At 35.9% G+C, this 24,796-nt stretch overlaps 1 non-coding gene across 1 annotated transcript; it reads left to right on the top strand.

Moving 5' to 3' along the window:
• Positions 1 to 11,543: 11,543 nt before the first annotated feature.
• LOC134368875 (U2 spliceosomal RNA) lies at positions 11,544 to 11,734 on the top strand. Its single transcript, XR_010022561.1, has one exon. It is a non-coding gene; the product is annotated as a U2 spliceosomal RNA (small nuclear RNA).
• Positions 11,735 to 24,796: the final 13,062 nt, after the last annotated feature.

The raw sequence follows: 24,796 nt of genomic DNA, 5'->3' as shown, positions 1-24,796 counted from the left end.
CAAATATGAGTATGAGATTGCATGCACAAAGGTGTGTCAAGTTGACCATATAGCAGCCTGCTACTTGTGTCTGCACACCATGCATTTTGATGGAAGTGGAAGTATACAGTCAAGTAACAGGGTGTTTTTTTTTACTACAGTTCTGAACATTTGAATGTCTCTAAAGAGTCTGGCACTTGACACATTTTTATATCGATTAGCTTATTTTTCTTTGGCTTTAGCTAGAAGCAATAAATTTTAAAGCTATGCCAATTTTGGCAATAAGTAGATATTCCAAATAATAACCTTTCCTGTGTTCAGTGTATACTAAGCAATTGATAAGGCACAAAAGACCCAACTATACACTCACACAAAAGTGGAGATCGTATAAAGGTCCTTTTTGGTCCTGTTGGAGAAGGATTTGATATGAAGGTATTTCAAAAAGTTCATGAAAAGATCTGTTTTATCTTTTAATTTTAGTTTTCCATGAACTTTATGAAGTACCCTTGCATAGGTGGTGCCGCATAAACAAATTTAGCTGAAATTAATATGCTGGTTATTAGTATTTATGCTAATACTAATACTAATACCCTCTGGTTTCATTCTGTTTTTAGCTTAAGGTGTGACATTACTAAAGTCAATCAATGTGAGCACCAGAGGCCTAGAAATGCAGAACGTACTCTACAGAAAAAAAATCAAAAATTATTGCTGTAAGTGATAAATAGGGAAGAAAATGGTGAACGGAATACAGTTTTAGAGTAACAAAGATATAAATGAATGAATGAATGAATGAATGAATGATCGAAATTTGCACTTTAAGTCATGGAGTAGCAAGCATATCATTAGAGAAAGAATTTTGTTCATGGAGGGGAAAACTAAAGTTTGAAAGAGTGCTTAGCATCAGTATAAAGAAGCAAACAATGAATGAATTAAAATCTAGACTGTCAGTCCGAAATCATTCTATTCTTTTATAAGGAAATAGTAAAAAAATAATAGGCCTGGCTTTGATCAGTTTATGATAAAAGTGGTTATTTTAGAACAGAGAGCCAAAAAGGAGCTGAGTTCTAAGTCTTCACTGAATACATATGAATTGAAATGAACAAGAAATGAAAGAAACAACTAAAGGAATGTAAGGCCTAGACATACACAATCAAAAACATTTTGAGTGTAATTTATTTTGTAGGAATAGACTGTACTACCAAAGAAATGCTAAAAATATTTCCATGTAAAAAAAAATTGGGTGTTAGAACCTCAGAAATTTGGCATAGTGCAGTAGTTACTTTGCCTGAGCTGTTGTTGCTTTTTATCACTATTTTCTCATGAAATGTCTTACTTTGTAGTGGAAAAGCAGTGTTGTAACAAGATAGCTGTATTTTATAATTGAAACAAAACATATTGAGCTCTATTTCATCAAATTGATATAAACCAGAAGCTCTACAAAATGACAAAGGGAAGAGAAAAAGATTTCTCAGAATAACAATGATTTAGAAATAAATGCAGTATCAAAATTGATCAAAGGGGAAGAATTGCTTAAATGTAAGTTTGGATGAAAATGATACAGACAAAGGTAAGAGGAGAACACAGTGAAACTGAGTCATCTATAGATGAAGCAAATGGAAGGAATTCATATTAGCAACGTGTGTTGATGTCCAGATAGTTCAAGTTGTGTCAGCAATTCCCTGAATATCTGATTTGCAATGGGTTTTATAACAAGTATGGACTTGTTATATAACAGGTATGCATGGACTATATCTGCATAAAGGGGATTTTTATAGCTTATTCACAACTTAGAAAAAAAAATCAACTTGGCCCCTTTGGCTCTTTACACTTTCTGCAGAAGTTCTAGTGGATTTTAGATATTGCTGTTCCAATTTGTAAAAAAACAAAACAAGACAAAAAACAACCTTTCATATCACATGTAAATTTTTCCTGAGTTTTGGAGCCTATGTTAAAAATTATGCAATATCTTCCTGAATTAAAAAACCCCTTAGCTCTGCAAAGAATATGAACGTCAGAATAACATACACATGCTTATACTTATTTTAAAAATAGAAGTTTTTATAGTAATTTTTTAATAATCTTAGAATTAACCCTAGAAATGATATCCAGAAAGGTCTCTTTTACTTTTTTCCCCCTATTTTGCCCACTATTTCTATTTTATGATTCTTCTTGGATGTTATACCGATATGAAGTTAGAAAGCCAAATCCTTTAGTAATATTTTGAAAGACATGCTTTGATTTAATTTTAAATAGACAATTGGAGCAATGGGATCCAATATGCTACCTAAAAATTGCTCAGTCCTTACAGACCTAGGCCATTCCCCTCATCTAAGACAGACTGGTATCACAATCCCCCTCCATGGTAGAGTACCGAGATGTCCATCTCATGCTTGGAGTGTTCCAAACCTCTTTTGATATCACTTTTGTTTCCCTGGTGCACCCTCTTTTCCTCTTATAAGCTCCATTTCTATTCTGAATGTTTTAGAGTCTCCTTTTTGTAACCTTTCATTGAACAGCTCATGATCTAGCTTGTGGATTATCTGTTTGGTTTTCTCTCATTTTCTTCTCCCTGGATGACTGTCTTTTAGTATTTTACCCCCTTTAAGATTACTATATTTTACCTTTAGCATTTGTTTAATTCTCAAAGGAATATGAGATGGACATAAGTGCAAATCAGACTATTATAAATATTTCTCTACTGACCTCCAGGATAGGACACTCCTGTATAAGCCATGATATTTCCTTCTGTTTGCAGTGATAACTGATAAATAAGCCCGATGTACTGAGTTTTAGGATTAAAATTATTTAAACTCATTAAAATTACTTATCTTTTTCATACAGTAAATATTTACTAACACCTACCCTGTGCCGGGCATTATTCCTTTTTTTGTTATTTTATTTTTAAAATCAGCTTTGTTGAAGTATGATTGACATATTAAAAGCTGTACATATTTAATGTATACAACTTGATGAGTTCAGGGATAAGTATAACACACGTGAAACCATCACCACCATCTTGACCATAAACATATCCATCACCTCCCAAGGTTTCCTCCTGCCCTCTTTATTATTTTTGTGTGTGTGGTAAGAACACTTAAGATCTATTCTCTTACAAACTTGAAAGCACACAGCACAGTATAGTTAGCTGTGGGCACTAAGCTGTATAGAAGATCTCCAGAAATTATTTATCTTGCATAAATGAAATTTTGTATACTATAACCCCCAAACCCTGGCAACCACCATTCTACTCTCTGCTTCTATGAGTTTGACTATTTTAGATTCCACATATAAGTGAGATCATGCAATATTTGTCTTTCTGTGCCTGGCTTATTTCACTTAGCATAATGCCCTTCAGGTCCATGCATGTCATTGCAACTGACAGGATTTCATTTTTTCAGGCTGGGTAATTTTCCATTGCCTCTGTCTCTATCTGTCTATCTTTACATCTGACCATGTATTTGTCTATCACATTTCCTTTATGCATTCGTCTATCGGTGAACATTTAGGTTCTTTCCATATCTTGGTTATTGTGACTAATGCTACAGGGCACATCAGAGTGCAGATATCTCTTTGAGATACTGATTTCAATTCCTTTGGATATATACCCAGCAGAGGGATTTCTGGGTCAATAGTAATGCTATTTTTTAATTTTTTAAAGAATCTCCATATTGTTTTGTATAGTCACTGTACCAGTTTACATTCATGACAACACAGTACAAGGGCTCCCTTTTCTTCACATCCATGTCAACATTTACTAACCTTTTAAAAATAATAGCCATCCTAACAGGTATGAGGTGATAGCTTATTGTGGTTTTGATTTGCATTTCCCTGATGATGAGTAGTGTTGAGCACCTTTTCATGTACCTGTTGGACATTTGTATATCTTCTTTGGAGAAGTGTTTGTTTGGGTCCTTTGCCTGTTTTTTTTGTTTTTTTTTTTTGACCGGTAAGGGGATCTCAACCCTTGGCATGGTGTTGTCTACACCACGCTCAGCCAGTGAGCGCACCGGCCATCCCTATATAGGATCCGAACCCACAGCCTTAGTGCTACCAGTGCCGCAATCTCCCGGGTGAGCACGGGGCTGGCCCCTTTGCCTGTTTTTTAATTGGGTAGGTTTTTTTGCTATTGAGTTGTGTGAGTTATTTATATATTTTAGATATTAACCCCTTATCATATACGTGGTTTGCAAATATTCTCTCCCATTCTGTAGGTTGTCTTTTCATTGTGTTGATTGTTTTCTTTGCTGTGCAGAAGTTTTTTAATTTGATGTACTTCCACTTGTTTATTTTTGCTTTTGATGCCTATATTTTTGGTGTCATAGCCAAGAAATTATTTCGAAGGCCAGTGTTAAGAAGCTTTTTCTATGTTTACTTCTAGGATTTTTATGGATTAGGTCTTATGTTTAAGTCTTTAATTCATTTTGAGTTGATTTTTGTGTATGATGTAAGATAAGGGTCCAATTTCATTCTTCTGCATGTGGATATAAAGTTTTCACAACACAATTTATTGAAGAGACTATCCTTTCTCCATTGTGTATTGTTGGTACCATTGTCAAAGGTAAGTTGATAGTACAAAAAGTTCATGGAAAGCTTCTGGTCAAGATGGCAGAATAGATGGTCCCCAATGTTACTCTCTCCCACTAGTCAACCAATTTACAAATATAAAAAAGCAACAACAGCCAAGCTGGGGCCATTAGAGCTCAGGGAAAGAGGAGGAGAGACCTACGGAGTGCATGAAGGCAGGAGAAGCCATAATGAGAGAAAGAAAAAATTGCTCTGACCTTTATGAATCCGGGCCACTTTCAGGTTGGAGTTACTGAGCACACAGAGCAGGAGCTGGCGAAAGCTGCAGCTGTGCCCTTCAGATGAAGCTGCTTGGAGGCAGCAGGGGGGAAGAGGCCCTTGGTGGCCCCCAGGCCAGCAAGACCACTAATAGGGTTCCCATGGATCCACATAGGAGCAAGGAGCCACAACAGCTGAAAAAAAGCAGCCACTCAGAGGGCAGTGAATCATCACAAGGGACTGGAGCACGGCCTGCCCATCAGAAGTGTTTGGAGTGTGGGTGATGGGGGAGACAGGCCCACTGGGGGAACACTGGGGCAGAGCAAGGACAGCTGATCTGCACCCCAGTCAGCGTAGGACCACTCAGAGGACACTGGTCAGGAATATAGAATTGCATGGGGTGAAGTTTGATGAAAAGACTCAGGCCCAGACCAGAGTTTCTACACAATCCCGGTGCACTGGATCTCATGAGACTGGAAGTCCTATGAAGTCAACCATTAAAACCTGAGCTGCATAAAAAGACTTCCCCAGGGAATCAGCAGCAAAGCAGCAATTTAGCTCAACCACAGGGCTCAAGTGCTGGCCCCCACAGGATGTTCCCCCATTTTAGAAGTAAGCAAAGGACCACAAATTAGTTCCAGCACAGAGTTTAAGTGGTGGGAACAGCAAATAATCCAACATAGAACTGAAAGATAAAACAAAGTACCCACAACTAGAGACAAAGTTTGATATTAACAAATAAAAGTCTCATTTCACCAAAGAACACCTATAACATGTAGAAGGACCAGAAGTCCCCTGGGCTACCAAGCCAGAAAGGGGGGAGGGCCAGAGGCTTCAGCCATGCCCCCCAACACCTGCGACCAGTCCTGAGAGTGGGGGCCTCAGGCATCAGCCACACACCCCCAACACACACAACTCTCCCAGCAACTAACACTGAGCCACCACAGGAAGCTCCTCAGGCTCTCTTGAGCCAGGGTAGTGGGGGCCCAAGATCCTCAGCCGTGCCCCCCCCAACACATGCAACCAGCCCAGTGACAACCACCAAGCTCCAGCAAGACAGGCCCCGGGTTCCTGAGTTGTGGTGGTGGGGAGTGAGGGCTTTTGCCACACCCCCCTGATATCTGCACCCAGCCTGGCAATGACAAGGCCACCGCTGGAAGCACCCCTGTGGGACTGAGGGGGGTGCTACAGGCCTCAATCCTGCCCCTCCTCCTTCTTCCATCCCATTTCCTTCCCCTTTACTCGCTCCCTCTCCCTCCCAACTGCTCTCCAACATCATCATAGAATGTAAAAAAATAATAGTATTGAAAAAAAAGCTGGAAAGATTCATATTATTTTTTAACTCTATTTTTCCACAAACTTTTGAAGTACCCTCATATTTATGTTGGTTTATTTCTGGGTTCTCTATTCTGTTCCATTGGTCAATGTGCCTGTTTTTATGGCAGTACCATACTGTTTTGATTATGATAGCTTTGTTTGTATAATTTAAAATCAGGGAGTTTAATGACTCCAGCTTTGTTCTTCTTGCTCAAGATTACACTGCTTATTTAGGGTCTTTTATGGTTCCATACGAATTTTAAGATGATTTTTTCTATTTCTGTGAAAAATACCATTGGAATTTTGATAGGAATTGCATTGTATCTATAGATTACAAAGAATAGTGTGAACATTTTAACCATATTAACTCTTCCAATCCATGAATACAGGATGTATTTCTATTTATTTGTTTCTTCATTTTATTTTATCAATGTTTTATAGTTGTAAGAGTACAGATTTTTCACCTCCTTGGTTATGTTTTTTTCTAAGCAGTTTATTGTTTTTCTGTGCTATTATAAATGGGACTGAAATTTTAATTTCTTTTTATGATAGGTACACAACTGATTTTTGTATGTTGCTATTGTATCTTACAACTTTATTGAGTTTGCTTGTTTGTTTTAAAAGTTTTTTGGTGAAGTCTTCAGGGTTTTCTATAAATAAGATCATGCCATTGCAAGTAGAGACAATTTTACTTCTTCCTTTCCAATTTGTATGCTTTTTATTTATTTATTTGCTGAATTGCTCAGGCTAGGACTTCCAGCAGTATGTTGAACAGAAGAGGTGAAAGTGGGAATTTTTGTCTTGTTTGTGATCATAGAAGAAAAGCTTTCATATTTTTACCATTAAGTATGATGTCAGCTGTGGGCTTGTCATATATGGCATTTATTGTGTGTTGAGGTACGATCCTTTCCCTTTTATACCTAATTTGTTGTTTTTTTTTCTTTTTTTTTTAAATCACGAAAGATTGTTGAATTTTGTCAAATGTTTTTTCTCCATCTACTGAGATGATTATATGATCATCATTTTATTCCTCAGTCTGTTAAAATGGTATATCACATTTATTGATTTATGTATTTTGAACCATCCTTTCATTGAAGGGATAAATCCCACCCGATGATGGTGAATGATCCTTTTAATGTGCTGTTGAATTCAGTTTGCTTGTATTTTGTTGAGGGTTTCTGCATCTATGTTTATCATGTATAGTGTCCTGTAATTTTCTCTACTTATAGTTTCTTGTCTGGCTTTGGTATCTTGGTAATGCCGGTTTTGTAAAATGAGTTTGTAAGTAATCCTTAATTTTTTGGAAAAGTTTGAGAAGAACTGGCATAAATTCTTCCTTGAATGCTTGGTTGAATTCAATAGTGAAGCCCACTCATTCTGGGATTTTCTTTGTTGGGACATTTTTGATAACTGATTTAATCTACTGACTTGTTATTGGTCTGCTGAGGTTTTTCTATTTCTTCATGATTCAATTTTTGTAAGATGTATGTTTCTTGGAATTTATCCATTTCTTCAAGATTATCCAATTTGTTGGCATATAATTGTTCATAGTAGTCTCTTATGGTCCTTTATAACTTTGTAGTAATGTTCGTAATGTCTCCTCTTTCATTTATTATTTTTTTGAATCCTCTTCTTTGCTAATTTTGCTTATCTTTTCAAAAAACAAACTTTTAGTTTCCTTGATATTTTCTATTATTTTTCTAGTCTCCATTTTATTTTTTTCTGCTCTAGTATTTATTATTTTCCCTTTTCTGCTAACTTTGGGCTTACTTTATTCTTGTTCTAATTCCTTGAGGTGTAAAGTTAGGTTGTTTATTTGAGATCTTTTATTTTTCTTAATGTCATTTATTACTATCAACTTTTCTCTTAGAAATCCTTTTCTACATCCCATAAGTTTTGTTATGTTGTATTTTCATTTTTGTTTGTCTCAAGATACTTTTTCATTTCTTTTTTGATTTCTTCTTTGACCCATTGGCTGTTCAGTAATTTAACATTCACATATTTATGAATTTTATGATTTTTATCTTGTTATTTATTTCTAGTTTTATACTATCTGCCTGTTTCTCTTTTTCTGCTCTTTCTGAAACCTCCATAATGTATATATTGGTTTCCTTGATGGTGTCTCATAAGTCCTGTATGCTTTCTTCACTCCTTTATATGAATTTTTCTTTTTGTTCCTCTGATCGTACAACTTCAAATACTGTATCTTGAATTACACTGATTCTTTCTTCTGCTTGATTGATTCTGCTGTTGAAGCTCAATTGAATTTTCCAGTTCTGTCATTGTATTTTTTAGCTCCAGATTTTTGTTTTGATCTTTTTATGCTTTCTGCCTCTTTGTTAAACTTCTAATTTTGTATATATATTGTTTTTCTGATTTTGTTTAGTTGTCTGTGTTGTCTTGTAGCTCACTGAGGTTCTTTACAACAATTATTTTCAATTCTCTGTTTGGCCAATTGTTGATCGACATTTCTTTGGCTCAGTCACATAAAATTTATTTTATTCCTTTGGTGGTATCATATTTCCTTGGTTCTTTGTGCTCCTTAACCTTATGTTTCTGTTTTGCATTTTAAAAAGCAGTCATCTCCTCCAGTCTTTAATGAATGGCTTTGGGAGAGACCTCTTCCAGTCTCCCTGGCTAAAGATTCTAGGGGGATCTCTCAGACCTTTTAAATGTATGAACTTGTTCCATTCCTCTTGTTCCCTGTTGGAGAGAAGTTTTGGAACAATGTGCCTTCTCTTGATCCCACAAAACCAGGCTGGGTGCTGAGAGCCTTCATTTATATTTTCTAGGGTAGTGCCCTGAAGCATTCAATTTTGTGTGCCTTCTCCTAATCATGCAGTGTTGAGCCAGCTGCTGATATCTGTGTGCTACCTACAGTGGCACATGTGTGACATCTGTGGAGGCTTGTGTGCACCATCTGCTGGGGAATGCAAGGTGCTGGCTGTGGGTAGAGGGGCATGTGGAGTGCTAGGTGTGTGTGTTAGCTCATTGGGGTGGAAGGATTGTTTGCAAATGAGGCATCTTACAGGATTTATGGGTGTGGCTTGTGGTGGAGTTCATAAGCTGGTCAATAGTATCTGTCATTGGCTGTTGAGATACACTTACTGGTTGCTGTGAACTCTGCCCTTTTTCTTTCTTCTAGTTGTCCTCAGACTATTCAGCCATACTGATCCCTTTAGTGTTCTGGGTGGGGTAGAACACAAGTGAGCCTCTTGGATAGCATGTGCAAGTCTGGGATGCCAGATTTTACTTCAGTCTCACTCTTCTACCTCAGAGAAATTGTGGGCTGAGGTAGTCTCTCTTGGCACTGACCTGTGCCACCTTGTGGGAAGGGTGAAATGGGTAAAGTGAACCTGTTCCTCTTACCCTCTTAAGAATACATCTCTTCTTAGATTTTTTGCTTCACTGGGGTGCTGGAAACCCTTAACTGGACTCCTGAGCTCAGTTCCCATACAAGTATTTTCTTCCATGGGTGGTTAAAATCAATGTTTCTATGGGGGTGTGGAGGCTGGAACATCCTATTCTGTTATCTTACTGGTGTCTACTCTTATCTTTTATCTTTAATGTTTATGAGTCTTCTTTTAGAGTGATATCAGTGAAATGACAGAGTAGGTAGTTACAAGGAACCATCTCCACAGAAATATTAAAATATTAAGCAAAAACTGTCAGAATAAACTTTGTCAGAATGATGGAAAACAGTCAAAATATAGAGAAACTAAGTGGATGCTGAGTGAAGAAAAAGGTAAATTAAAAGTGGTAGGAAAGCTTTGTGACATTTTTCTTGCCCTTGGCCCACACTCTTCACCTGCACAATGGCAGTCCACATTCTTAATGTGGGATCCTGGTCTCTGGCTTCAGAATGAGAAGACCAGATATTGTTCTCAAATCATTATGTTTGTTCTGTTCTGTCTGGGGTCTACCTAAAAGGCTGATGCAAAGTCTTCATTTTGTCTAACCTGAAACTCATTCAGGGTGCCAAAGTGGCAAGCATTCCTCAAAAATATTGTAAGGCATAAGAACAATCTGCAGCTACCAGAGGAAAATACTGCAGTTGAGGCAAACAACAGAGCATTGAAATTCTGGGAGGAAAAGCTGGAGAGAGTGTTTCCTTGTAAAATCAGGGTATTCAAAAGTGCCTGTGAATACTGGGGAATTTAGACATCTCAGAGCAGAATATATGCTTGGAAAAGAACTAAAAAGACTCTAAACTTTCACTTCTGGCTGGCTGATATCTAGGCTCAGTGTTAGTAAGAAGTGAAGGACAAGGCAGAATTGTAAATGGCCTGGATGGACACTGAAGAAGTGCCACAGAGCAGAGCCAGTCTTCCAAGACTGGGAGAGTTTTTATTCTTTTTTCATAAACAATTTCTCTTCCTGTCCCACCCTCTCTCTCCCTCCATCTCTCCGTCTCTATTTTGGGCTTGTGACATTCAAGGAAATGTCTGTCAAAACACTGGTTGAATATAAACTAAAGGAATAGAAACTTCATAAAGTAGACATGACAAAGAATAAAGAATAAAAAGAATAGTTTAGAAAAGTCTTTAACAAATAAGCAGTTGAAGCCCTCAGGAAGCAATAAAAACAACCCTGAGAAGGAGGAAGAATCTGATTTTAATAATTGCCACATTATAATATGCACATACCAAGTTGTCTACAAATATTATGAAGCATTCAAAAGAAAATAAGAAAACATGGCCCATTCACAGAAGTAATTAACAGAAACTGTTCCCGAGTAAGCACAGACATTAGACATACTAGACAAACACTCTAAGTCAATTGTCTAATATATGTGTAAAGAGCTAACAGAAACCAGAAGAATGATGTACAAACAAGTGGAGAATATCAGTAATTAGAAATCATAAAACAAACCAAACAGAAATTCCATAACTGAAAAGTACAGTAACCAAAATGAAAGCTAACTAAAGAATTTCAATAACAGTCTTTCAGCAAAGATTCAGCAAATCTGGAGGTAGGTCCATCACCCTGTCTGAGGAGCAGAAAAAGAGAATGAAGAAAAATGAACAGAACCTAGGAGACTTGTGAGAAACTACAAAGCATACCAATATATGAATAATAGGAACTCTGGAAGGAGAAAAGAGAGAGTTAGGGGCAGAAAGAATGTGAAGAAATAATGGCGAAAATTTTCACCAATTTGATGGAAGATATGAATCTACACAAGGAAAATGCTTACCAAACTCCAAGAAGGATCAACACAGAGATACACACCAACACACATTATAATCATGTTGTTGAAAGATGAGGACAAAAAGAATCTTGAAAGCAGCAAGAGAGAAGTGACACATCATGTACAAGTGTTCCTCAATAAGAGTAACAGAAGATTTCTCAGCAAAATTCATAGAGACTAGAAGGAAGTTAGATAATATATTCAGAGTGCTGATGGAAAAAATAATCAGTCAAGAATTCTATATTTGGCAAAAATATCCTTCAAAAATGAGCAAAAAATTGCTTCTCAGCCTTTTGGCTAAGATCAAGTGTAGTATCTGTCCTTATAAATTTAATAAGTGATGTGTCTTCTATCCAAGGATAATATGCTAAATACATTTTTGGAGCAAGGAGATGGAATAGGAGCTTGCCCCATACACTACAAGCATTGACCTGGTATTGCAGTATTCCCAGGAGTGATGCAGCTTGCACATGCAAACACACACACAGACACATGAGGAATTAAGACAATCCCAGATAAACAAAAGTTGTGGGCTTTCATGGTAGAGTTTGCCTATGAGAAATGCTAAAAGGAGTTCTTTAGGTTGAAATGAAAGGATACTAGACAGTAACTGAAAGCCACATGATGAAATAAAGAATTCCAGTAGAGGTAACTATATAGGTAAACATAAAACTACTATTATTGTATTTTTGTCTTGTAACTCCCCCCTTTTTATTTTCTATATGTATTGGTCCATTTTTATTGCTTATAACGGAATACCTGAAACAAGGTGATTTATAAGGAAACAATTTATTTCTTACAATTTTGGAGGCTGGGAAGTCCAAAGTTCAGAGAACACATCTGGTGAGGACCTTTTGGTTGGTGGTGACTCTCCCCACAGCAATGCATGGTGTCGCATGACAAGAATGGACTAGAGAGAACTAACTTTCCCACTTGCTCTCCTTATGAAGCCGTCAGAACCATGCCCATTACTCCATGAATGGATCAATCTATTCATAGTTCTCACACTCTAATCACCATTTAAAAACTCCCCTTTTCAAATACCATAATTGGATTTCCCACCGTCTTAACACTTTTACAACAGAAATTAAGTTTTCAATACATGAACATTTGGGGGACACATTTGACCCATAGCACCATATGATATAAAAGATAAATGAACAAAATAATAATTATAAATCTATGTTTATTAGCACACATATATAACAATGGAATTCTGACAATAACATAAATGGATTATTTGACAGAGCCATATTGGAGCAGAATTTTGGTATGCTATGGAAGCTAACTTGGTATCAATTTGAATTAGATTGTTATAAATTTAGGATGTTAATTGTAATTCCCATGGTAAACTTAGAAAATATCTTAAAAATATACTAAAAAGTAAATGGGAATGGAATCAAAATTGTATGCTACAAAAGTCAATTAAAACACAAAAGAAGACAATAATGGAGGAAATGAACAAAAATGGTTTGACATAGAGAAAATATGTTGCAAAATGGCATAAGTAAGTCCTTCGTTATTTAGTTAATTTAAATGCTAATGGGTTAAATTCTCCATTCAAAAGGTGGAGATTAACAAAATGGCTTAAAAACCAACTTGACCCAATTAAACACTGTTGACAAGGGACTAAGTTTAGCTCTAAAGACACACATAAATGGAAGTATGGAGAAAGATATTTCATACAAACATTAACCAAAAGAGAGCAAAGGAGCTATAATAATATCAGACAAAATAGACTTTAAGTCAAAAGGTATCACCAGAGACAAAGAATTGCATTATATATGGATAAAATGGTCATTAGTCAGAAGAATAATAATTATAAACATATGCACACCAAACAACAGAGCCTCCAAATATACAAAGCAAGTATTAATATGACTAAAGGGAGAAATAAACATTTCAGCAATAATGGTTGGATATTTCAATACCCCTCTTGCAATACTGAATAGAACATCTAGAATTGAACAATACTGTAAACCAACTAGACCTAAGAGTCATATATAGAACACAACTCAACAGCAAAGGAATACACATTCTTTTCAATTACACTTGGAATATTCTCTAGTATAAGTCATATGTTAAACCACTGTCTCAATAAATAAAGAAAGATTGAAGTCATACAAAATATCTTACTGGCCACAATGGGATAAAGTAAAAATCAGTAACAAAATGAAAACTAGAAATTTCAGAAATATATGAAATTAAACAACACACTCTTAAACAACCAATGGGTCAAAGAAAAAAATCACAAGGAAAAGTAGAAAATACTTAGAGATGAATGCAAACAAAACCACAATATACCAACACTTAAGGAATACAGTGAAAGCAGCGGTTAGAAGGAAATTTATAACATAAATGCCTACATTAAAAAGAAAAGAGATCTCAAATCGATAACTTAATTTTACACTTTAATGAACTACAAAAAGAAGAGTAAAGTAAACCCAAATCTAGCCAAAGGAAAATTAATAATAAAAATTAAAGCCAAGGTAAGTGAAATAGAGAATAAAAAAACAGTAGAGAAAATCAACAAAACTAAAAGTTGGTTCTTTGAAAAGATTAAAAAAATTGATGAGCCAATTGCTAAATTTACAATGCAAAAAAGAGATGAAAATAACTAACGTTAGAAATCAAATGGGGATGTTATTACTAACCTTACAATTAAAAGTGGTCTTATAATTAAAAATCGTTATAAGCAAATACTATGAACAATTGTACTTCCCCAAACTATATAGCCTATATGAAATAGAAAAATTTCTAGAAACATACAAATTACCAAAATCAACCCAAGAAGAAATAGAAAATCTGAACATACCTATATGTAACAAAGAGACTGAATCAACAGCCAAAAACCTTCCGACAAAGAGAGGTCCAGGACCAGATGACTTCATTGGTGAATTCTACCAAACATTTAAATAATAATTAATACCAATCCTTCTCAAACATTTCCAAAAAATAGAAGAGGTAGTAACATCTCCTAACATATTTTATGAGGACACCATTATTCTTATACCAAGGCCAACTAAAAACACTACAAGAAAAGTATAAACAAATGTCCCTTATGAATATAGATGCAAAATTCTCAACAAAATACTTTAGTCCAAATCCAGAGGCATATTAAAGTTATTATACATGCTGACCAAGTGGGATTTATCCCTGGAATGTAAGTGTGCTTCAACATGAGAGAAGCAATCCATGCAATGCACCACATTAGTAGAATGAAGAAAAAATATATAATCATCTTAATTGATGCAGTAAAAGCATCTGAGAAAATCCAGCACACTTTCATGATAGGAACACTCAGTGCATGAAGAATAGAAGGGAACTTCCTCAACATGATAAAGGGCATTTATGAAAAGCCCAGAGCTATTATTGTTATCAATGGTGAAAGCCTAAAAGTTTTCCTCCGAAGATCAGGAGCAAGACATGGATGCCCACTTTCACCATTGCTATTCAACACTTTACTATAAGTCCTAGGTAGAGCAGTTGGGCAAGAAAAAGAAATAAAAGGCATCCAATTTTTTTTTTAATTTTTATTTTGTCGATATACATTGTGGCTGATTATTGCTCCCCATCACCAAAACCTCCGTCCCTCCTCCCTCCCCCCTCCCCCCCAACAATATCCTTTCTGTTTGCTTGTCGTATCAACTTCAAGTAATTGTGGTTGTTATATCTTCTCCCCCCCCCCGTTTTTTTTTTTTTGTGTGTGTGTGTGTGTGAGAATTTATATATTAATTTTTAGCTCCCACCAATAAGTGAGAACGTGTGGTATTTCTCTTTCTGTGCCTGACTTGTTTCACTTAATATAATTCTCTCAAGGTCCATCCATGTTGTTGCAAATGGCAGTATTTCATTCGTTTTTATAGCTGAGTAGTATTCCATTGTGTAGATGTACCACATTTTCCGTATCCACTCATCGGATGATGGACATTTGGGCTGGTTCCAACTCTTGGCTATTGTAAAGAGTACTGCGATGAACATTGGGGAACAGGTATACCTTCGACCTGATGATTTCCATTCCTCTGGGTATATTCCCAACAGTGGGATAGCTGGGTCATATGGTAGATCTATCTGCAATTATTTGAGGAACCTCCATACCATTTTCCATAGAGGCTGCACCATTTTGCAGTCCCACCAACAACGTATGAGAGTTCCTTTTTCTCTGCAACCTCGCCAGCATTTATCGTTCAGGGTCTTTTGGATTTTAGCCATCCTAACAGGGGTGAGATGGTATCTCAGTGTGGTTTTGATTTGCATTTCCCGGATGCTGAGTGATGTTGAGCATTTTTTCATATGTCTGTTGGCCATTTGTATATCTTCCTTAGAGAAATGCCTACTTAGCTCTTTTGCCCATTTTTTAATTGGGTTGCTTGTTTTCTTCTTGTAAAGTTGTTTGAGTTCCTTATATATTCTGGATATTAATCCTTTGTCAGATGTATATTTTGCAAATATTTTCTCCCACTCTGTTGGTTGTCTTTTAACTGTGTTAATTGTTTCTTTTGCTGTGCAGAAGCTTTTTAGTTTGATATAATCCCATTTGTTTATTTTTCCTTTGGTTGCCCGTGCTTTTGGGGTCGTATTCATGAAGTCTGTGCCCAGTCCTATTTCCTGAAGTGTTTCTCCTATGTTTTCTTTAAGAAGTTTTATTGTTTCAGGGTGTATATTTAAATACTTAATCCATTTTGAGTTGATTTTAGTATACGGTGAGAGGTATGGATCTAGTTTCATTCTCCTGCATAGGGATATCCAGTTATCCCAGCACCATTTGCTGAAGAGGCAGTCCCTTCACCAGTGAATAGGCTTGGTGCCTTTGTCAAAGATCAGATGGCAATAAGTGTGTGGGTTGATTTCTGGATTCTCTATTCTATTCCATTGGTCAGTGTGTCTGTTTTTATTCCAGTACTATACTGTTTTGGTTATTATAGCTTTGTAGTATAGCTTAAAGTCAGGTAGTGTTATGCCTCCAGCTTTATTTTTTTGCTCAGCATTGCTTTGGCTATGCATGGTCTTTTATTGTTCCATATAAATGTCTGGATAGTTTTTTCAAAGGCATCCAATTTTGAAAGAAAGAAGTAAAGCTATTTCTGTTTGCAAATAACATAATCCTATGTATAGAAAATCCCAAGGAATACACACACACACACAAAATGCCCATATTTGCTATGCTTTGAATTGTGTCCTCCAAAAAGATTTGTTTATGTCTGATGTACAACCAAGTACTTCACTATGTAACATTATTTGGAAATAAGGCCATTGCAAATGTAATAGTCAAGATGTGGTCATACTGGAGTAGGATTGGCCTTCAATCCAATACGCCTGGTGTCCTTTAAGAAGAGGTGAAGGCACAGATACACAAAAGAATGCCATGTGATGATGGACATGTAGATGAGAGATGCATCTATAAGCAAAAGATTGCCAAATATTGATAGTAAGTACCAGAAGCTGAAAGAGACAAGGAAGGACTCTTCTCTAGAGCTTTTGGAGAAAGCATAGCCTTGCCAGCACCTTGGTTTCAGACTTCTAGACTCCAAAACTGTGAGCAAATTTCTATTGTTCTAAACCACGCCGTTAGTGGTAATTTGTTACGACAGACCTAGACATCTAATATAGATTGTGGTATGAGGGGGTGGGATATTGCTGTAACATACGCCTAAAATTGTAGAGTTGACTTTGGAATTGGGTAATGGGTAGAGACTGAAAAGTATTTTGAGGTGCTTGATAGAAATATCAAATTGCTTTCAGGAGATGGTTGGTAAAAATATGAGCATTAAATGTACTTTTGGTGAGGACTTAGAATGAAGTGGTGAATATGTTATTAGACACTGGAGGAAAGGTGATCCTTTTTATAAAGTGGCAAAGTTTTGACTAACTTTGACTAACAGTATTCCATCACTGAGATGAAAGTAGAAATTGTTAAGCGGCGAGCTTGGATATTTAGCCAAGGAGATTTCTAAGCAAAATGAGAAAGGTGCAGCCCAGTTTCTCCTTGTTTCTTGTAGTAAAATATAAGAAGAAAAAGATAAATTTGTGAATGAATTGTTAAGCACAATGGAACTAGCACCTGACGATTTGGAAAATTCTCAGCCTGTCCAGATAGTGTGCTCTAGAAACAGGGCCAAGTGTGTGGCTGGACAACTTCTTGCTAAGAGATCAGGCATGTGATTTATGGATTTAATCACTCTCATCAGAGGCCATGAATTAGAGATGTGGTTATCCTGAGAGTATCTGTGAAGAACCCCCCGACCACTATAAATTGGACAGAAGACCAGGCAGTGTTCTGAGAACTTTATAACAGCAAAAAATGCTGCCAGCCTGGACTGAATGGGACAGAGATGGGACAAAAGGAAGGAAAAATGACTCCAAAGAAAGAGCCACAGATGCAGAGGACAGAATATCAAGCCACAGAGGAATATTCTCAGGACTTGAAATCTAATGGAATTTTTCCTACTTGGTTTAGGACTTGCTTGGGACCCATATCCACTTCTTTTTTCCTATTTCTCCCTTTTGGAATGGGAATGTTCATCCCATGCCTGTTCAACCATTGTATTTTGAAAGAAGATAACTTGTTTTCTGGTTTCACAGGACTACAGATGAAGAGAGAAATTTTGCCACAGGATGGACCATACCCTGAGTCTGACTCATGATTGATTTAGATATTTAGATGAGAATTTGGACTTCATCAGAATTAAAAACTTTCGTGAATAAAAGGACATCAGAAAAGTGAAAAGGCAACCTACAGAATAGGAGAAATATTTATAAATCTTACAACTGATGAGGATCTAGGATCCAGAATATACAAAGAACTCTTAGAACACAACAGCAAAAAGACAACCCAATTAAAAATTGATCAGAGGACTTAGACTGAAAACTGCTGAATTGTACATTTAAAATTTTGAAGTATGTGGTATGTGAATTTTATCAATAAAACTGTTACATTTTTTAAAAAAACAAAGTTTAATTAAGAGAAATGAGTTGGGGCTGTGACATTGGGCTAGGTAGCGAATATGACATTTAAACACAAACAAATAATAATAAATAAATTGGACTTCATCAAAATTAAAAACTTTTGTGCAAAGGAAACCATCAAGAGAATGAAATGAAAACACAGAATGGGAGAAAATATTTGTAAATCATATATCTGAAAGTAGTCTAGTTTCCATAATATATAAAGAAATCTTAACAATTAAATGATAAAAAGAGAAAATTGAAAAAATGGGCAAAGGTACTGAATAGACATTTCTCTAAAGAAGATAAACAAATGGCAATAAGCACAGGAAAAGATGCTTAACACCAAAAGCCAGCAGGGAAATGTAATCAGTTGCAGATCCAATTTGGGATTGCAAATTACAATGAGATACAACCACTATGATCGTTATAATCAGGAAGACAACAGGGTTGGTGAGGCTGTGAAATAAGGGAACCCTCATTCTTTACTGGTGGGATATAAAATGATGCAGCCACTGTGGAAAAGTTTGGTGGTTCCTCAAAGAGTTAGCATCAAATTATCATATGACCCAGCAATTCCCTTTCTAGGTGCATACCCAAGAGAAACAAAAACCTATGACCACATGAAGATGTGCACACAAATGTTTATAGCAGCATTGTTCATAATGGCCCCAAAGTGGAAAAAAACCCAGATATTCATAAACTGATAAATGGATAACTAAAATGTGGTATATCCTTATATGGAAGAATTGGGCAATAAAATGGAATGAAGTGATACATTTTGAAGTAGTGAAAACATTATGTTCAGTGAAAGAAGACAGTCACAAAGAAACACGTCGTATGAATCCATTTATATGAAATGTCCCGAGTAGGCAAAGCTATAGAGACTGATATTAGATTGTTGGTTGCCTAGTGCTGGGTGCTGAGGTGCTGTGAGGGAATGGAGAATGTCTGCTAATGAATATGGAGTTTTGGGGGCTTGATGAGAGTGTTCTAAAATTAGATTTTGGCGATGATTGCACAACTCTGTTAATATACTATAAGACCATTGACTTGTATAGTTAAGAAGTATGTTAATTATTTCAGCAAAGCTTTTTAAAAACGGGACTGCGATGATATCAGGGGATGTTTATCAGGAATGAAGTCATATTTGTGTATTTGAGGTTTCAGTGGAAAGGTAATAATTAGTGAGAAAAATGCATTTGCTCACTAAAATTACAAATAATAGAACTAATAAAATCTGGAAAGTATATTTAACTTAGAATAGAAGATAGTCCTATGCAATTTCTAGCACATATTTCTAAGGTATTTAATAACCACTACAGGCACTGTGAAAATACTATGGCAGCACCAATATTCTGCTCCTAATACATACACATACACACACCCACCCAGACCTATGCATTTTTCGTACATGCAGGTGGATATCTGAAACTCATCTAAATAACATCTCTGCAAGATATATTTAGTTTACTTTCAATACAAATAGGATAGAGAGCTAAAAAGCCATTTTTTATTTATACTACCATGTTCTTCTAAAGTCTGTGGTGTGGGACAGAAGTTGTTAAGACTGATTCAATGCCTCATGGCCCCAAATGTGGTATAATGTGAGAAGTGTATCAAACTTCTTTGTCACACTGCTTACCATTCAGAGCTTTAAATTCTCACCCTTTATTGGAGTTATTCTTCCAGTCTCGTGGAAAGATAAAATACTTTTATATAATACTTTTATATATAAAGTACTTTTATATACATTCTCTCATTGAATTCTCACAATAACCTTAAGTTGGAGGTACTGTTATACCCCTTTCGGAGCCAGAGAAAACAAATGCTCAGGGAGGTTAATTTACTCATCTAAACACATATTAGTCACAAAAAAAGCTGAGGGTTGAACTTTAATAGTCTGATATTAAGTGCACTTTCCATGGTTTCCAAGCTTTGTCAAAAGTTGAGTGCACCCAGAACTATCTATTCAAATGGGATTCCTATATAAGGGACAGAGTAGCAGGGAGGAGTAATGTAGTATCCCATTAATACCAGGAAACTACTGACGAATTACTTTCTCAGACTCACTAGCTGTCATCCAGGACTGAACAAGGGCTGCAGTTATGGAAGTTTTTATGTGTGAAGAGACAGGGCTTGAGGAACAGATTCAAATAACAGGACAAATATTAACTCAAAGAATAAAATAGACATTAAGGGAATATATGTTGATTAAACAGAGTCAGCATCCTAGGATATTTTACTAGTATAGAAAATAACTTAATTAGAAGTAGACATTTGATTTATTTTATTTTGTTTGGTCTGTTTCAGTCACTTAAATGAACCCTAGCTATGTATAAACATGTTAGAAAGATGTACTCTATGTGTGTGGGTCTTGGACTGTGTGTTTGATTTTTGGAATTATATTTAGAACATTAGAGAGGTTAGATGATTTATATGTGCTGTCTTCTTAGGCAGAGCTCTAAATTTCTCTGTCCTTTTCTTACCACAAAGAGTTTAGGTCTTTGAATTCTTTACTTCTGATTTTCTTTTGATAAAACATTGCTTTTCATTGTGTTTCCTTTTTTTTTTCCCCTTCTGCAAAATAACCCTGTAATATGGCTCTGTATCATTTTCTTTATCCATTTCTGCAAGTGAAATTAGTTTGCCTTAGGTCCCACATAAATAAGTCAAATGCAGTTGTTTAATTATGAATTGTAACTCTTCCTAGTCTTAGCCGCTTACTTAACCCATTGTTTAGAATACCTTTCTTCATTCTCCTATTTTAATGTATTGCTCAGGTGACACTTCAGTGTTCAAAGGCTGGTACTCAACCAGTTCATTTCCTATGATTGAAGCAGCGCAGTGCTGTCCTGCTTATCTGGCCTCATTTTCTTTTCTTTGGAGGTATATGTTAGAAAACAACCTGCTATATTTTTCACAGCTGCAGATAAACTAACCCTGCTTTTCAATGTATTGCGTGTTGTCATTTTTTTCCTCTTCTGAAAAGAGATGAGTTTTGGTATTCTTGTTAAAAGAACTGAAGATCGGTCTGTGACTGAATTCTGATTCTAATTCTGTTTCCAATTTCATGTGGTCATTTCTATCAAATACTTCAGGGTGAGTCACTTCAATTTTTTTTTTTTTGTAACTTTCTCCACTTGCTAAGCAGGTAGAATAATGGTACTGGGATTATTTGAAAAACAGTGAGGATTATCATTATTTTGTATAACAAAATTTTTGGAAATGCTAGAGGAGGTCCATATTGTTTATATTACTTATAATTAAAGTTCAAAATTAAGTGAATAAATAAATCCATTTAAATACTTTATAAAGTTAAATGTGGCACTTTATAATTAAGAAATCACGTTCACTTATATTTTTAAAACAATTTTATTGATTTATGCATTTCACACATACTCATATCCTTTCTCTCAAAACGTACTCATATACAACTCACAGATTTTTCACAAAAGGCTCAGGTATTTCAAGCAAAAGTGAATTGTTTGGATAATTATCTCCATTTTCCATTTCAAATTGCCTGGGTGCACATAGACTTCCTGTTTTTCTTTTCATTTAAGCTATGTTTTTGTCAAGTGGAGCCTATCTAAGTTCAGTATACCCTGGTTCTTTGTAGTAGTTTACCTTCCATTCTCAACTTGATGTCAATTATTTATCTATTTTTCAATTGTTTGCTGTATGGAAACTTCTAGCCATTGAGCTATCTAGTGATTCCCTAGTGAGTTCCTTCCCAATGTTGCAATAGCAGTGCAACGATCACTTATGATGTCTTCAGCTTCTTTGAGTAACATGAAACTTAGACAAAAGTAGCATAAACAATGAAGAAATTTATTTCCCCCATTACAAGAAATTCAGAGTAGTCATATTCTGTGCAGGTTATTTAATTGGCTCAGTGACATCATTAAGGACCCAGGTCCCTTCCATTTTTCTGCTCTGATGAATTCGGTGTGATAGCTTTGGTCTTGGGCTATTTTTCCTCATGGTTACAAGATGGCTGCCCCAGAAAGGATAATGTCCAAAGGAAAAAGAGGGATCTTTTCCCCTTCTGTATGTCTCTTTTTAAGAAGAAATATTTCTTCACCATAAACTTCCAACAGATCTCTGATTATGTCTCATTGGCTAAAACTGGATCACATGCCTATCTATAAACAAAGCATTGACCGTAGTGAAGAGATCACCATGATTAGATTAAAATTCTCTGGAATTACCCAAATCACATGATGGATTGGTAGTCTTCCTGTATTAAATTGTTGTTTGAGCAGCAAGTAGGAAGGGAATAATAGCTATTAGGTAGAAAATCAACAATGTCTTCTCTATCTAGGAACTAGCAATCTTCCTCTAGGCTTCTTCTTGAGAAACTTCCATGAAGATAACCCTGGCAGCCTCTTCACTTAATCTTTGCTAATGGAGTTTCCTTTGAGAATTTCCTATATTGCTTTTGAAGGTAGGTCTAAAACAAGGCCCTGAAATTTTGTCTTTATGTTACCTATATTACTTAACTTGAATTGCTCATATGCATTTAATTAGATAATTATTGAGGTATAATTTACATGCAATAATTTATACTCATTTTAAGTAGCAGTCCAATGAGTTTTGAGGCATATGTGTATGTCTGTGTAACCGTCCTAGTAATCAAAATATACAACATTTCCATAACTCAAATTTTTCCTCATCCTCCCTTTGTAGTCAGTTTTCTCTAAACCTGAAAGCAGGCAACCAAACTGTTTTCCAAAGTTATACCATTTTACATTCCCAAGAGCAATGTATGAGAGTTCCAGTTATTCCACATACTCCCCAACACTTTGTGCTATCAATCTCAAAATTTTAGTCATTATAAATTTCACCATTGTGCATTTAACTTTCATTTCCTGAATGACTAATCATGGTTTACATCTTTTCGTGGGCTCATTGTCCATGCACCTGTCTTCTGTTGTGATGTGTCTTCTCAAAACTCTTCCCAATGTATTTGGAGGGTTTTTTGTCTTTTTATTATTGAGTTGGAAGAAGTATTTATATGTGTATTCTGAATACAAGTCCCACAGGAAGTAGGTAAATTGTGAATCTTTTCTCCCAATTTGTGTCACGTTTTTTCATTTTCTTAACAGTATTTCAAAGAGCTGAAGTTAGTTTTTATTTTTTATGAAGTACAATTTGTTGATGTTTTCTTTTATTATTTGGGCTTTTTGTGTACTATGTAAGAGCCCTTTGCCTATCTCTAGGTCACAAAGTAGTCCTCTTTTGTTGTCTTCTATAGCATGGTGGGAAAAATTTTTCTGTAAAGGGCCAGATAGCAAATACTTTAGGCTTTGAGGTTTACATATGGTCTCTGTTGTATCTTCCTCTCCTCCTCTCCTTTAAAAATGTAAAAAAATATGCTTAGCTTGGGTGCTGTGCCCAAACAGACTATAGGTCCAGGGGCCATATTTGTTTTGTCTACTTCTGTTTTCAAAGATTTATAGCTTTTGCTTTTGTGTTTAGGCCTGTGAGCCATTTCAAGTTCCCCTTTGTATATGGCGTGAGGTAAGAGTTGTGTTCTTTTTTGTTTTCTATATTTATATCCAATTTCAGCACCTGTATTGAAAAGACTAGAATTACCTCAGTGAATTACCTTGTCACCTTTGTAAAACAAGCCATTGACCTTACTAGTGTGGATCCATTCTGGGCTTTTAGATCTGTTTAATTCTTTTTTAAATTTTGTTTTTATTGATTATACATATTCATGGGGCACAGAGCTGACCATCAGCACCTGTGCCCAAGATGTGGTGAGCAGATCAATACTATCAGCCTGCCCACCACCTCAAATTGCAGTTATTCCCCATGTCCCTCACCCATCCTCTCCCCAATCCCTCTGCCACCCACTTCTCCACCCTGGCAACCTTAGATCTGTTCTCTCTCTCAGAGCTGTTTAATTGATGTCTGTGTCTAACCTTAGATGTATAGCACACTGTGCTGATTGACATCTTAACATATTGAATCTTTCAGCCCTTATATCTAGCATATCTCTCCTTTTAGGTTTTCTTTTATTTCTTTCAACAATGTTTTGTACATATTTTGTTATGCGAGTGGATATCCTTATCTTAATTCTCACCTTAGAGGGAAAGAATTAAGATATTAGCTATAGATTTTTTCATAGTTGTCCTTCATCAGACTGAGGAAGTTCCCTTTTCTTCCTGTTTTACTGAGAATTTTATCATGAACAGATATTGAGTTGTCATTTTTTGATTATTTTGCTTTGTTTCCATTTTGCCTGCTCTCAAACTGCAAACTTTGTCTTACCCACAGTGTACAGCAGCTGATACATTTGCTCCCCCTTAAGGTCTTTCATGATTGCTTCTTTTTAGCCTAGCCCCTCCAATTTCTCTCTGGTACATGGATAATTTTGCAGTCATTTCACGATTTGGGCAAGTTTTAACTCACTGTGATTTCTTTGCTTTTAGGGATTGACTCCTAATTCCAGCTACTCGGCTGGCCTCCAGCTCTGTCCTCTGACACTTGAAGCTCATAAAGCTTTAGCTTTCTGCTGTTGGAGCTATGCATGACTGGGAATATATTTCTGTTATTGATCTATGATTTAATTCTATT

Source organism: Cynocephalus volans, chromosome X (genome assembly GCF_027409185.1).
Source record: "Cynocephalus volans isolate mCynVol1 chromosome X, mCynVol1.pri, whole genome shotgun sequence".
NCBI classification, from domain to species: Eukaryota; Metazoa; Chordata; class Mammalia; order Dermoptera; family Cynocephalidae; genus Cynocephalus; species Cynocephalus volans.
This window is presented reverse-complemented; position numbering and strand designations above follow the sequence as displayed.